Source organism: Balaenoptera physalus (assembly GCF_965194825.1).
Source record: "Balaenoptera physalus genome assembly, chromosome: 6".
Lineage (NCBI taxonomy): Eukaryota > Metazoa > Chordata > Mammalia > Artiodactyla > Balaenopteridae > Balaenoptera > Balaenoptera physalus.
The window spans coordinates 46201878-46218500 of NC_138885.1; the positions used below are offsets into that span (position 1 = coordinate 46201878).

General features: G+C 38.7%; 1 long non-coding RNA gene across 1 annotated transcript; it reads right to left on the reverse strand.

Annotated features, from left to right (window-relative positions):
• Positions 1-1175: 1175 nt before the first annotated feature.
• LOC309662461 lies at positions 1176-15587 on the reverse strand. Its single transcript, XR_014264705.1, has 2 exons — positions 3350-15587; positions 1176-2951 (listed from the first exon to the last, which is right to left on the reverse strand). It is a non-coding gene; the product is annotated as an uncharacterized lncRNA (long non-coding RNA).
• Between the last annotated feature and the right edge of the window lie 1036 nt (positions 15588-16623).

The following is a 16623-nucleotide window of genomic DNA, read 5'->3' on the forward strand; positions in this document are numbered from 1 at the left end:
ATTAGTCACCAAGATGCAGTGCTGGATGGGGTCCTATGAGTGTGGTGAAAGGACTGTGTAGAACTGCCTTCTGGGAGCTGGCGGCCACGGAACAGTGAAGGAAGGAAAAAGGGAATGAAGACAGTTTTCTGCTACCAGGTGTGGCTTTGTCCAAATTCTAAAGTAGATAAAGGTCATTTGAGATATTCTTCCACATTTTATTTTTTATTATTTGCACCAGTCTCCCAAATCGTGTTGTGCTTTCCTTACTCACCCCTGCATCCCACCTCCACTGTGACTTACTCACCCCTACTTCCCACCTGCAGAGTGACTTTTTGCTGGTCTATACCTTCCCTGTAAAAGCTCTGTAGGAGTGGGTAATGAGAAAGTCTAGAAGAGGAAGCTGATTTTAATGAGAATGACAGCAGCTCTGATTAAACTAATATCCACTAAGGTTGGAATAACTAATAGCATTTTTAATTCTTCTGTTATTCGCATTTTGATGTCTTGCCCCACAGCAAAGTATATCAGTTCCTGCTTTTCTCCAAGTTCATAATCTGCAACTTTCTCACAGCTCTGCTTGCTTGTTTATTGCTGTGGTCGGTGCGTGTGTGTGTGTGTGTGTGTGTGTGTGTGTGTGTGTGTGTGTGTGTGTGGTGGGGGGGTGTCTGTGTGTTTGTTTTGGCAGAATCAGCAGGGTCTTTAGCAGGCGGGAAAAGACAATACTGAAGAGGGAAGATGGTACTGGTTCTAAGTGTGGGTCATTTGTAAATCAGGTGTTTATCACTGAACAACTGCTTATACATCTAAATATCCTTCATCACAGCTATGTTATGAATCAACATTTTTGTATAAGAGGGAATGGGGGGGTTCTGTGGAATTAGTAAGCTTGGAATTCTGTGAGCCTGAAACTCTGATCTATGACTTTGTGCTCCGAAGTCAGGAATGCATAGTATGTGGGAAGTGCTGTCAAGGCTCCGGACCCCTTTGGGGCTCCATTTCATAGTCTTTGCAGCTTGAAAAAATAATCCACTGAAAATCTTTGGTGGGGAATGTAGCCTTCAGACAAGTTTTCTTTATTCTTTTGTGATTCTAGAAATTTGATTATATCAATTAGGGAGAGTTCATATTTCCTAAATGTCCCCAGGGAGTTTCATGTTTTATTCTTTGGTTATTCACATACAGTTACGAGTGTGAACAAGCCTCAACCATCAGAGAACATCCCCAGCTTCTTTGAAGAGTCTGTAAGAAAAGAATGCTCTTCAGGTCGATAATATTTGATGTAAAAGGAATCAATGAACTGCAATGATGGTGGCCTCCATTGTTCTCCTTTATAAATAATGTAAATCTCTATGTATAGAGAAATTTATATAACATATGAATATGTATATATGTTACACACAAATTTATATGTAGGATGAAAAGTATATATAGCTGAACAAACATATCAACAGTCACAAATATCTGTGTTATAGTACTGTGTATATTTACACACATAATATATATACATAGTTCTATGTAGACAAACTGAAATATGGCTAATGTCCGAAGCACAATGATTATGTTAGCATTGGAAGTTTGAATATAAATTAATTTACAGCCCTGTAACCAACTCCAGCTCCCGGCTCCTCTTCCCAACAAAGGGACGTGCTGGGAAGCGGCTGACCCGAGCAGCTGTGTGACTGAGAGAATTCCCGGGACCCTCGTGCCCTCAGCCCTGTACCTTTAATCTATTTGAAGTTGGATTAAAGTTCGGGTTGGTGTATTATCGTATCCTGTTGACATATTCCTCCTTGCTCAGATGACATCCGTCTGTGGTCTAAAATGGCAGACCCTTTCTGTAACTATGTTTCTCACTGTTATTTTTAATCACATTTTCTTTGGTTAACAAATATTTATCGAAGGTCAACTATGTTCAGATACCACGATGGGGAGATATTCCTCTTGCCTTTAGGGAGCTCATCGTCTAGAGAGAGTTATTGCCTTGTATTATGTGTCTACAACTTTGTATGGTTACTGTGTGTTCAGGTTTACAGATTTAGGGGCTTTTTGTAAAGGGTATTTATGTGCAGATGTAGTGAAATATAAGAGAGTTATATTACATAGTTATTTGCAATGAATTCTAAGTGCACATCTAGGAACCAAATTAAGGAAAAAGTCACTGTAATGAGAAGATAAAGTGCATCTTATAAACAAAAAAATAGAGTTTTAGTCTGTGAAGAAAATAAAAAGCCAATAATGTGCATTTTTCTGACAGTGATTGATGAGTTTCCAAATATCTCTAGCCTAAGTTATTAAAGTTAAATAGTAAAACAATATATCTTCATAAATCCTTGTGTAACTTTGACTTTATAACTAACTATGTTATTGATCAAATGTGGTTTCCCTTTACTAAGGAAAAAAAGCCTTTAAAAAATCTCATATAGCTTATAGGCATTCAAATACTTTGTAGAGGGTAACATTTTGATGAAGAAAGTGAGAATAAACCAGGAACATATGGATTACATTTACCTGAAAATGTGTAGACTATTTAAGAGGTTATAAGGGAAATTTCTGGCAAAAAGTCTCCCTTGATTTGGAGTACGAAATATATCTGAAAAAGACACACCAAGGTGGGTAACAGGAAAATTTAATATAGAGAGTCTGCAAGAAGTTGAATTGCTTTCCTATTCAAAAATGTCTAAGTCTATTCTGGAAATATACAGCCAAGTCCTGTAACGACTGGTCCATGCTAAAAACTCAATTGTGCATGAAATTTTTGGAGTGACCCAAAGAGCAGCCAGTTGCAGAATCTTACAAATATCACCCTGAATAATACAGATTTCCAAAGTGTGACTTGGAAAACCTCTTACTAGTAGCTGGGGAGTATATACATTGCATGCGTGCATGCGTTTGTGTGTGTGTTAAACATCTTCTAGCAACATATTTTTAGAAATAGAGTATTTGTATCCTGATAATTCATTGTCCTATCACTTTTTTTTTTTTTTTTTTTTTTAAAGTGTTTCATGGAAGGATTTTTATGACCAAACGCTGGGGTGAGGGGATACTTTTTTTTTTTTTTAATTATTATTTATTTATTTATTTGTTTCTTTATTTATTTTTGGCTGTGTTGGGTCTTCGTTTCTGTGCGAGGGCTTCCTCTAGCTGCGGCAAGTGGGGGCCACTCTTCATCGCGGTGCGCGGGCCGCACTATCGTGGCCTTTCGTTGCGGAGCACAGGCTCCAGACGCGCAGGCTCAGTAGCTGTGGCTCACAGGCCTAGTTGCTCTGCGGCATGCGGGATCTTCCCAGACCAGGGCTCGAACCCGTGTCCCCTGCATTGGCAGGCAGATTCTCAACCACTGCGCCACCAGGGAAGCCCGTCCTATCACTTTTTATGATGCATTTGCATTAATTTCATTCGCAAGTGTAAGGTGACCCACCTTTTTTACCTAGGTCACACGTATAATAACTTTCCTGAGAGATCGGTGCAGGTGTGCACACCTGAGCCTTTGGAAGGGGATGAGGGAGGAGACTTGGGCATGCTCTTCCTTCCGTGTGGGGACGGTGGCATTGTTAGTGGTTTTTCTCTCATCTCTGCTCTACTCTCATTCACCTAAAGCCCATGTAGGAGAGATTCCAGGGTTTCTGAAACCAGCTTTTCACCAGCCAACTGCTGGAAAGTTCCTCACAGCAGGATGATTATACGTGCTCTGCAAATCTTCATGGAACCGAAATGCATCCCCTTCTCTCTGCCGTTTCCTCCTAGACAGGAGGAGGACACTGAGGAGTTCCAGCGGTGACTGGAACAGAGAACTATTCAGAAAACAGACCAAAAGTAGAGTGGCACCACAGTGCTGAGTGGTCCTCAAGCCTGAAGTGGTTTGTGGGTACAACCAGGGGGGATCAGGTAATCGGGGGGTGGCTCAACGCATGGGCCTCCTGACTGAAGTCTTCCATAACTTCCAAATGTTTCACACTTCAGCATTGTACCCAGGTCTGGCCCTAGACCTCAAGGGATTGCTTTTGTGGTCTTAATATTGAAGCGAAGCCGAATGGAACTTGGAATCTCCCAAGTTGTTGCCTCCATGACCCCCGAGAGCCAGCAGCCTCCCTCCCTGGCCGGCTCCTCTGAGAGCCACAGCTTCTGGGAGCTCAGAATGTGCAGAGGGGCTTGCTGACCATGAGGAATAAGAGGAGCTATTTCCACACTCCAGTCGAAGCCCCTCCGTGCAAATTCTTCATTCGTGTATTTCTCTTTTGTTAAGTACAATTTGACCTTCTTGAATGATAATGATAACTAGGACATTTTTTTGACAATGCCAAGCATGAATCTCTTTCTGTTGTTCAGAAATTGTACATTCTGTCCCCAGAACACTGTAAGCTTTCTGATCTTATAACACAGTTTTGGAATTTACGAAACATCTGTCTCATTCTTTTTGCAGCCAGAAAGCACGGAGAGGGCCTGACTGTTGCTTTGGCTCCATGGTGGAGCTGGCCCCACAGCCCTTGAAGTGCAGGTGAGAGCAAAGCATAACTTTGCCCCCCACGCACAGATCTAGATCTTTCTTCACCCCAGCGTCACTGGCAGCATGTGCAAATCCTGACAGAGGAGCCTGGTAGGTAAATCCCAGAGTTTCATGGCAATCATATCAATGGCAGGATCTCTATAAGCGCCAGGCAGTTGGGCCACCCTTCCCAAACACTCCTGGGCATGTGGGCACAAGTATGGCCAGGGAATTCCTGGGCCCTGAGCTTTGGCACCACCTAGAGCACTGCATCTAAGGTGATTCTCTCCCAGTCCTCCCTGATGGTCAGCCCTAGAAACACCTGCAGGGGGACAGACTCTTGGCCTTGGAACAGCCTGGTCTACCAGTCTCATAAAAAGGGCAAAGCTGGAAGGGTCACACAATTCTGTGAGATTCTAGACCCATCTTCCAAGCCCGCCACTTCTCCACCCCATTCTCTATCCATGGCTCTCAAAGTTTTTTGACTAGGTTCCATAGAAATCTCAGCCCAGCACAAATATACCCATATGCACTGATACATACACTATATGTAATAGAAACAATAATTTCACAAAACATTACTTACCATTGCATGCTAATGTACTGATTTTTTCTTCTATTTGATTTTTATCTTTTTCTTTCAATCCTTGTCATAACCCACCAAATGCATTTCAGGAGCTACAAACAGTCACAGCCCCATGGTTTTGAATAAAGTGCTCTATATGATGTGGCTTGTTTGCTGTTAGAAAATATTTTAATAATATAGTAATGATAGCTGTGATTTATTTAGCATCTACCACATGTCAGGTTCTGGGCTGGGTGGTTTACACACATTACCTCTAATCCTACAATACCTTTGCAAGGTAGATGTTATGCACATTTTACAGAAGAGATATTCAAGTTTAAATAGCTTAAAATATTTTACTTCAAATATTTAATTTTATAATGCAGTTCGGCTTTTTGAAATATTTTTATTCCTAATGACTGAATATATGTGTGTGTGTGTGTATAGGTATATTGAATATACATACATGAACACATATACCCTATAAAATAGTGAATGGACTCAGAAGGAGGTAGATTACATGTGCAGGAGAGGCCCTCTGAGAAAAATAATCCAATGAGCTTTGTGTAATAATTCATGAAATGATTTTTAGGCTTGGGCTAGTGCAGCTATAAAAGAAAAGCCTGTCCTGTGTCAACCTGTAAAATTTTTGTAGGCTAAAATTTTTCTCTTTCTGGAGAGAAAAATTTAACATATTTGTTTTTGTCTCTCTTAAAATGTTATAAATTATTTCTTATAGCTTATATATAGAAGTGGTTGTGCTACCCAAACTTGTCTCAACATATTGCCAACAAAGTATTGATAATTATCAATACAATGGAAAAATGCCCCAGAGAGTCGATGTTATTTGTTCGACTGGTCTCTAAACACTTGGTTAGGCTGATCATCCTCAACAGGAAATGATTCAAAGACAGTGATATTCACTGCTTCTGTTTTTGTTCCGTTTTGTTTTTTAATATACTTAATGCCATTGGTTCTGAAGAGTGAATCACAGTGATGTTTAAAGATAGTTTGTCTCTCTGGACAGTACAACACTCCCAGGCTCAAGAGTCAGGCTGTGGGATGACAGAGGAAAGGCACCCCCTTCATGGATGTTCCTTGCTGTGTCACTGGCTCCTGGCATTTGTATATCTATGTTAGGTTGGATGTTATCAAATGTGTTGCTTTTCCACAGCCTTAATACTTATCATCTATTTATACTGTGGGATTATTATAGTTTGTAGTTGACACACAAAAAACAAGCAATCTGTCTGGATTGTTCTTTATGCCCTGGAAAAAGCCTTCTTGACCAATAGCCAGCAGAGCACAATGAGCTCTGAATCTCCAGCCAAATACTAATTACCTTATCCCACTTCTCTCAGTTCAGAGCTTTTCAATGACAGCTGAACTCTACATTCCCACTGACAATCAAAACCAGCAGTTGTCCCACCTGAACACAATCTGCAGAACCAAAAACCACAATATGGAAGCTGCAGGAATTTTTTGATCGTTTTCCTCTGCCTTTTTTGTGGAGGCGGGAAATAAAAAGAAACCAATCACGATTAAATGAGAAAGAAGTTACACATACTGGCTTTTTTAGGGAATTTTCAACACTTCATGTTACTTTTCAGGAACAGGAAACTATAAAGACCAATTCAGATTTAAACATCTGTGGGCTAGGATCCATAATGGGCCAAAGGATCAAATATGACAGAAGAGCAACAGAAAAGAAGTAGGTCCTGCCTTAGTGAAATAAAACAATCCTCAGAAGAGAGTGGTAAAAGTGCTACTTAGAAAAATAAGACCAGCATGGATGCAAGTAAATTCTGGGGTATAATGATCTTAATTAAAACATCTGTAAGAATTTATAAGGAGTTCACCTAAAAACAATTACAGGGAGTAAATAGATAGTCTCATCATCAGCACATCATCAGCAATATTTTTCTAAAAGCCTAATTGTTATTTATTTAGAATTCCTGTAGTAGTGATAGTGTGATGATGTGTAGGAGCCCACATGTGCTTATTCATCTCTTGACTTTTACAGTTGTCCCTAAAGAACTACTTAGAATGGCGACAGTCAAAAAGTTAAAGGATCCCGGACATACCTTTAATTTTACATTCTTGGAGTTCCCTTGCACTTTTTTTTTTAACAGAAGAGGAATCCTAAAATATTTTTTCATTTGTTTATTACACAGGCTTCCTTAGATCACAAAGAAATATTTTTAATCCTCTTGCCTGGTGTCAATCACATTGTCCTCTTTTCCTTGGCCTATGGGAATCTCCCTCTCCTTCCTCAGGGCCTTATCAGGACAAAACTTCTCCTACTCATTCAGTGACAATCATAAGACCCCAAGAAAATCATAAGTCATCAAGTACACATGTTGCTGGAAGGGAATCTGACAAATTTTAAGAGGATATTAAACAACCATAAGGACATCCATTGGCAACTTGTGATGAAATGAGATGAATGGTAGCCCTCAACTTCCTGGGACAGAAGCTATCTAAAGAAGCTTAGAAATGCTACCCAAGGCATGTAGACAATGACTGTTGAAGCTCATACAGGATAGACTCCAGTTTTGATTGTAGAGCCCTACCTACAGTCATTCACTCAAAAGACCATTCAATGAAAGTAAAATTTGGATCTTTTCTTGCCAGTGATGCTGGAATGGCTAGGACCCCCCTGAAAGAGCAGAGAACTGGGTAATTATCCATCAAAGCTCACCTAGGCTCTACACACCTCAGGGATATTTTTTAACTTAATGGAATTTTTTGGTCTTTATTACCTAAATGATTTTTTTAAGTTTCAAAAGTTAACTCTAGCCATGTGTACATTTTGTCACTTCTCTCATGAAATCACTCATGAATAGCTACATGACTGTTTCATGTAATATGACATCATGCAAATAAACCAAAGCATATTTTCTGAAATACTACATATGACAACAAAAGCCAAGACGTGGCTCATGTTCAACAATGGGTTCTACTTCAAACATTTGGCTGAAGGAGAAAATAAATTATAAATTTTTTAAAAAGCTGGGAATATTTTTACACGAAACAGACAGCAGTTACCAAAATCATAACTTTTTTTGTTTTGCTTTCAGCATTGCTGGGTTTTCAGTATTTTTTTTTTTTTTTTTTTTGGTCACACTGTCTGCATTTTAGACACAGGACATCAGATAGCTAAAGGCAATATTCCTCGCTCACATTACTCACGCGAGGTCTCGTGATGTGCAATAACTGAAGTCACGGTCAAAACAAACACAAGTTCATGATCCTCAAAACCACGACTTTTAATTATTTCACACAAGTAGAACATTGCAAAAAAGTATGCTGGTATCTTAGTGGGACAACAGCATTCAGAACTAAAAGTATTCTTTCCAGATAAGACGTGTGAAATGTGCATTTCCTGGTTTCATTTTCTCCTGATCTTGGGGCAGATTTTTGGGGTGACAGGAATCTTTAGTCATGAGATGTGAGGTAGAAATACTGAGTCTTTCTGATTTCCCATTTAACCACTGGCTTCACCACTTTAGTCCTCGATTTCTTTATCTATAATTGAATGCTGTGAAAAAGACAGTATCTAAGACTGCTTTCATTCTACATTTTGGGAGTGTATGATTCTTTCAGAACTTGGTTGGGAATTCTGTGAGTGTTTGAGAAACTTTATCTCACTAAAAGAAGTACGAGTTTAATTCATTCACTAAGTTGTTTGCCTAAATGTATTAACCTTTGTGCCATGATTCTTAACATTTTCACATTGTGTATTGCATGTTGCAGATATTAGTTCAGTGATGCCGTCCGGGGAAAATCCTTGTTTCTGCATGAGGCAGCGTCATTGACTAGCAGCCACAGTTTCCTGTGGCCTTCACGTTTTGCCTTAAGATTTCTTAGAAAAGGAGCTGGTGATAAATGTTTCGCAGTCTAATTAGAAAGGGTAAGATAATTTTTACAAGTTAGATATCCTCTCTAATTTACATCTCCGAGTAACTGAGGAGTGACTAATGTGAAAGCAAATATTATTTCAATACGTAAGTTTATTTGTACCACACTTCCAAGATGCAGATTAATGATAATGCCTTATGAGTTGGTGTTAGGACATTACAGCCTTAAATATCATCTCAACATTTAAAAACACATCCTCCTAAGTATATCTTTTTTAGTTTAAGCTTATGTTCAAAGGAAGAGAACTTGGTTTTGTTTCTTTTAAATCTTGTAGTTATTTTAATAGATGTGTTTACACATATGTAAGGGAGAGAAAGAGTGAGAGGGAAGAAACCTTGTTAACTTAAAGGAAGGTTAGAGCAGGGAAGTTGAATGAGGAAAAACCAAATTCATCATTGTTTGTAGCACAGCCTTACACATATATTTTAGATAATTTTAATTTCTTGTATTTATTCCACTCATGTGAATACTGTTTTCTAGTCACTCTGTTTATGTCTATACAAACTAGCTAAGTAAGAAATTAAGACTTCCTATTAAATATGGTGGGGTGAATTTCTAACTTTATCTCAACTCTCTCCCAAAGCCCTACTAAAAAGATAATAAAATTTTTAAAAAGGCATAAACAGTGCTGGGCTGCAGCCAGCTCTTACCTGGTGTCAAGACACAATTGTTAAATATTCAGGACCCTTACAAGCCATTGTTAAATTATTGGTAGCTTGAAAACAGTCATAGTGTGAGTACACACCACTAAAATGAGCGAATGCTACAAAGTAGGGCCTTTTCTTTCTCCTCTTTCTCCTTCTTTTCTCAGGGAGCCATTTACCAGCACACCACTGAACAAACCCATCAGGAAAGAAACCTTCAGAGAGTGAAAGACATGAGATGGGAGTTATCAGTATGAATCAGAAGCTAGAAAGCTGATGTTTAACTGGTAAATGACTTAGTTGACTGAAAAAAAAACAAAGAAAGCCTTCAGTGAGGGAAAGTCTACCCTCTCACCCCAACCCCAAAAGTTATTCAATGCAGAAAACCCTGGAAAGACTTATGAATCTGAGACCTCAGTTGCCTGTGAAAGCAGAAGGGCAAAGTGGGGCTGAAAATAGGAAGAAAGTTTATTAAAAGAAAAATTGGATCCTTAGATCCAGCACTACACGCAGCCAGGTAATAACTACTCCCATAACCCGAAGAAGCTGGGAGAGGTTAAATAAGACAGCTATAAACTGTGGTGCCCCAGCGGTGCTGAGAGTGAGTCCGATGTGCTGAAACCAGGGGAATTAAGTGAGAAGTAATGTACTGAATGCAGATACCCAACCTCTCTTCTCCTGCTCAGTTTCTAGGGTGCTGAGAACCAAGTATGAGATTGGAGGACTAAAATCTAAGGAAATTACCCTTAGGGATGGTGGGTAGTTAGTGACGCTCAGAGTTGGGGATCTCCCAATAATGGCCTGTTCCCTGCCAGGTTAGCCTGTGATAAAGCCCACAGCTGCGTTCACCTTTGTGAAAACCAGAGTTTCTAGTCAAAATCTTACTCTTAAAAACTTTACTCTTACAATGTCAATGGACAACCAAGAGTCAACAGATATTACAGGAAAGACTTAAGTAAAAGGAAATGACCAAAACAACTAGATTAAAAAAAAAAAAAAAGAATGAAGGAAATAGAGACAATGTAGAGAGTAGGAAAATATTTTAAAATTAATTAACATTCTCAGAGCTACAGAAGAAGATATTACATCCATGAAACAAGAGCAGCAGGCTATGAAAAGGACCATACAGAGAAAAAGGACAAAATCTTTGTAATTAAAAATATGTTACATAACTTAAAAACTTATCAGGAAACTTGAAAGATAAAAATAAGGACAAATCTCAGGAAGTAGGACAACATAAAAGTAGGAAAATTAGAAAAGTTAAAAAAGATATAGGGGCTTCTCTGGTGGCGCAGTGGTTGAGAATCTGCCTGCTAATGCAGGGGACACGGGTTCGAGCCCTGGTCTGGGAAGATCCCACATGCCACGGAGCAACTAGGCCCGTGAGCCACAACTACTGAGCCTGCACGTCTGGAGCCTGTGCTCCGCAACAGGAGAGGTCGTGATAGTGAGAGGCCCGCGCACCGTGATGAAGAGCGGCCCCTGCTTGCCGCAACTATAGAAAGCCCTCGCACAGAAACGAAGACCCAACACAGCCAAAAATAAACAAATAAATTAAAAATAAATAAATAACAAATGTTCAAGTACAATTGGTGTCTTTAAAAAAAAAAGTTATAGGAGAAAGTCTAATTTCTGAATAATGTTAAATTCTAAAAAGGGAAAATGGAACAAAATAGAATGGGAAAATTGTCAAATAAATAATAATGGAATATTTCCTAGGATGAAAATGAATGGATTTTCAGATTGATAGGGTCACAGAATCACAGAAAAATAAATTTTAAAATACTCAAATAAAGGTACATGGATGCAAAAGTTCAGCATGCTAGAAATGGAAGATTCTAAAAGCAACTGGCAAATAAGGAATCAAAAAGTCACTTTGAGATTCAAAAAGAAATATTAGAAAATATAAATAATAGACCAATTCCTTGGAAAAGCTGCAGGAAAATTATTTTCAGACTATAATTCTATTTTAAGCAATATTAACAAACGAGTATGAGGGTAGAAAAAATATATTGTTAGTTGCAGGTAGAAAATAAATATTTTTAATTGCAAGGCCTCAAAATGATACCTCCCACATACCATGTCTTCAGAACTACTGGAGGGTGTGCTTCAGCAACATGAGGGAATAACACAAGAAAGAGGAAGCTAGAGGCTTCAGGAAACAGAAATTCAGAAACAGAAAAGAGAAGGAAATTCCCAGGACATTGATGAAGAGAAGTCCCAGGACAACAATTGCCCTTCAGGCTGGTTGAGAAACTAGTCCAGAGAAAGAGGTTGGAGGGCTCCAGATGGAATAACAGATATGTCGGAATGCCTAGTACACTTTTGGAAGAGATTTTGGGGATGAATTAGCCATTGATAGGTAAAAAAGTAAGTAAAGGAAAAAACTGGAGTAATGCTTAAGTACAGGGAAAGCATATTATACAAAAAGAAATGTAATCATAATTAAGAACATTGTTCATTAATGGCTAATATTTCCACTGTAGTAACAATTTTGCTTTAACCAAAAAGAGTAGTGAGGGTAAAAGGTAAGTGCACCTGCTTTTCTGTTGGGGTTAGGAATAGAATAGATTGAAAGAGCTAAATTTTTAACTTTCACAGTAGCAAGTCAACAGATAACATCTACAACTGCCTGCCTTCTTAAATCATATACATATATTATTTTGATAAAAAATTAAATGTATATAAAGCAAATATCAAAAAAGAAAAGCAACTAAGGTGGAAAACTTAAGCCGAACTCCATCACTTTTCCAACATTTTGACACCATTATTTGAACAGTTTAGACATACTTTAAAACTGAAAATCACGACTTCGATTTTCAATGACCTCAGGGTCTCCCAAGGCTATAATCATGGTGTTGCCAGGGCTGCAATTTCATCTGAAGCTAAGGTCCTCTTTCAAGCTCATGTGGTTGTTTTCAGAATCCATTTTCTCACAGCTGTAGAACTCAGGGCAGCCTGCTTTTTCAAGGCCAGCAGGAGAAAACATTTCTGACCTCCAGACTTTCTTTGAGCAGATTCATGATTAAGTCAAACATACTCAAGATAATCTCCCTTTAGTTTAAATCAAAATTAACTAATTTGGGGCCTTAATTACACAGCATAATCCCTTTGCCTTCCCAAATAAAGTAACTGAATCACAGAAGCAACAGTCCCTCATGTTTACAGGTCCTCCCCACATTCAGCAGGAGGAGATAACAGGACTGCAGGACATATAGACTATGGTAAGCGGATCTTGAGGGCCATCTTAGACTTTTGCCCCCCCCATCTGGTTTGAGACCCTCATCTACAGCTGTATTTGCTCAAAGTCAACTTTAAAACTTTGCAACCCACAGGAAAATATTCTAGGATGGATTACTTTCCTTTTATACGCACTCAGTTTTTCTCTGTTTCATATAATCTAATGACGCCCTTATTCCCTATTTGAATATATATTCCAAATATTCGTTAGAAACTGAAATTTTGAGAGAAAAATTATGGGAATTCAAATTCTCAAGGCCAACTGCTTAGGTTAGTTTTTCCAAGATCTGCTAAATCGAGTTTAATTCTTTCTTAAATATTATTATATATGGCTTCCACCCTCCTCCCCAATAAAACAGCTATTCCTGAAAAAGCAAGGAATTCATGCCTAGATTTTACCTGAACAAGTTTTTCAAAAGAGAACGTTGTGAATAAAGCTTGCATTCTGGTGACCTTTCCATTTCTATAAGGGCAAGTAGTTCATTTGAATTAAATAGAAATAATTTGTTTTTGTAATAAGCAATGGCTGACAAGACCTACATCATTGTTGAAATCTATTGTTTTTATCCTAATATCAGAAGTCCTTATGTTTCCCCTCTCTGGAGGCACAGTATTTACCAGTATTACTTCTTACTGGAACACTAAAAAGTCAATTTTCTTAGACTTTTAGAGCAATAATCTTGGAGGATTGTGATCCTTTTATAAATGTGCCTGGAAAGATAGTAGTTACAAATACAACAGTAAAACTCTGAAGGGTTTACAAGCCTTGGAAAGTACCTTGAATCCAGCATGCATTTTAGAATATATCAAACTATTTATTAAAAAAAAGAAAAGATGATGAATTGGGTGATTGGGATTGACATGTACACACTGATGTGTATAAAATTGATGACTAATAAGGACCTGCTGTATAAAAAAATAAATAAAATAAAATTCAAAAAAATGTTATAGAAGGTTTGTAAAAGATGAATCTTAGGAAAGGAATTTTATGTGTGATCAAGCTGGATAAGATTAAACTAATTTATTATAATTGTTTTAAATATAAACTTTAAGATCAATAGTGTACTTATGTAAAACTGGAAATTAATTTTCTTTCATCTGCTAAGAGGACAAAGTTTTCTTGGACTATTGCTCTGCTCTTGATAAGACATTATGAAAGGCTTTTCTTTACCTTTTAAATCATCTGCCTAGAAAACAAAGAATGTGTGCCTTTTCAAAAAAAAAAAAGAAAAGAGATTGTTCCTGAAATTCAGTTTTAGGAACATACGAACAATATTTTTATCAAATTGAAATCAAGACACATACTTATTTTTACTCTTTTAGATCAAGTGAATTATTTTTGGAATGCAAATACTTGCTTTTTGTCTTACTTGTTTTGAAATTTCATAAGATGAAATATTTAAAATGGGGTGTATTCATGTAAATGCTTTAACTATGTATGGAATGTTTTATTAAAAGGGAGAACCCAGCTTGGAAATTATGATTTTCCAGCTCTAATGAGTGGAAACTCACCACACTTCTGGCATCACTTTTCCAAAGGGGAAAAAAATGATAAATGATTTCAATAATTCTTAGTCTGTTCTTTGAATGTTTCATGAGAAAAGTAAATGAAGTTTGGAAAGAAATTGCCCTTATAAGTTCCAAAGAGTATTGCCAAACACTTATTTTGAATTTTCTTTTCTTTAATTTCCAATTTATATAAAACCTTCTGGAAGAGTGCTGCTAAAACAAACGGAAGAGTTCTAATAATCTATGTTACAGTTAAATATGTTAATACTCACCATAATTGTCCCTTAAACCAATTAGATTTTAGTACTGATTTCTTGCTCTCTATTCCTATCTTTCACTTAATAACTTTATAGTTTTTTTAAATTAAAAATATTTTTCTGAGTATGTTTTGAGTTCCTCTAATTCTAGATAATACAAATTTTCTCTTTTATATTGGTCAGCTCATTTCAGAAATAAGAAATATTTTGCCATTTTCCTTCTTAAAAATCTTTGTGTGATTTTTCAGCATTCAATAGGTGCTACAATTGTGAATTTGGTCAACAGAATAACTAAGTGGTATGATATGAGGGGAAGCATCTTTAGCATAAGAAAACGCCTCCAAAATACAACTATTTTGAATTTTTTAACACCATTAGCAAAGCTACCATAGTATATTATTCTCTATAGGAAAATCTTTTAATCTTTTTCATGCTTAACCAAAATTCACTCCTTTTATTTATTATAATATATATTAATCATACTAAGGTAAACATGTTAAAAGAACTTTTAGCCAGTGTAAAAGGCTGAATGAGGAAGAAATAAATGTATAGCAATGATATATACTGAATTCAATACTCAATAACTTATAATAACCTATAATGGAAAAGAATCTGCAAAAGAATATATGTATAACTGAATCACTTTGCTGTACACTTGAAACTAATACAACATTGTAAATTAACTATACCTCAATGCAATACAGACTATTTTCTGACCAAATGGGTCATGCAATAATGTGCATAGGTGTTGAACTCTTAAAAGAATTACAAAATTTTAATTCATTCAATCTTTCATTTCCTAATTAGAGTTTGGAAAAAACTTCTTGAAATTCTCATATTTTATAATGTAGCAGATTTGGCTGTGCTAATGAACTCTAAGTTAACAATCACATTTTTTAAAAATACAGAACTTGGCTTAATAACGATTTTCTTTCTACTAGGCATTTTTGTGAGAGAAGCCATTTTATTTTCATTCTTAGAAGGACTTCATGTTGACTAGAAGAAGATGGTGGAAGAGTAAGACGCAGAGATCACCTTCCTTCCCACAGATACATTAGAAATACATCTACACGTGGAACTGCTCCTACAGAACACCCACTGAACGCTGGCAGAAACCGTCAGACCTCCCAAAAGGCAAGAAACTCCCCACGTACTTGGGTAGGGCAAAAGAAAAAAGAAATAACAGAGACAAAAGAATAGGGACGGGACCTGCACCAGTGGGAGGGAGCCATGAAGGAGGAAAGGTTTCCACGCACTAGGAAGCCCCTTCGCGGGCGGAGACTGCGGGTGGCGGAGGGGGAAGCTTCGGAGCCACGGAGGAGAGCGCAGCCACAGGGGTGCGGAGGGCAAAGCGGAGAGATTCCCGCACAGAGGCTCGGCGCTGAACAGCACTCACCAGCCCGAGAGGCTTGTCTGCTCCCCCGCCAGGGCGGGTGGGGCTGGGAGCTGAGGCTCGGGCTTCAGTCGGATCGCAGGGAGAGGACTGGGGTTGGCGGCGTGAACACAGCCTGAAGGGGTTAGCGCACCACAGCTGGCTGGGAGGGAGTCCGGGAAAAAGTCTGCAGCTGCCGAAGAGGCAAGAGACTTTTTCTTGCCTCTTTGTTTCGTGGTGCGCAAGGAGAGGGGATTCAGAGCGCCGCCTAAACGAGCTCCAGAGACGGGCGCGAGCCGCAGCTATCAGCGCGGACCCCAGAGATGGGCATGAGACGCTAAGCCTGCTGCTGCCGCCACCAAGAAGCCTGTGTGCGAGCACAGGTCACTCTCCACACCGCCCCTCCCGGGAGCCTGTGCTGCCCGCCACGGCCAGGCTCCTGTGATCCGGGGACAACTTCCCCGGGAGAACGCACAGCGCGCCTCAGGCTGCTGCAACGTCACGCTGGCCTATGCCGCCCCAGGCTCGCCCCACATCCGTACCCCTCCCTCCCCCCCGGCCTGAGTGAGCCAGAGCCCCCGAAGCAGCTGCTCCTTTAACCCCATTCTGTCTGGGCGGGGAACAGACGCCCTCAGGCGACCTACACGCAG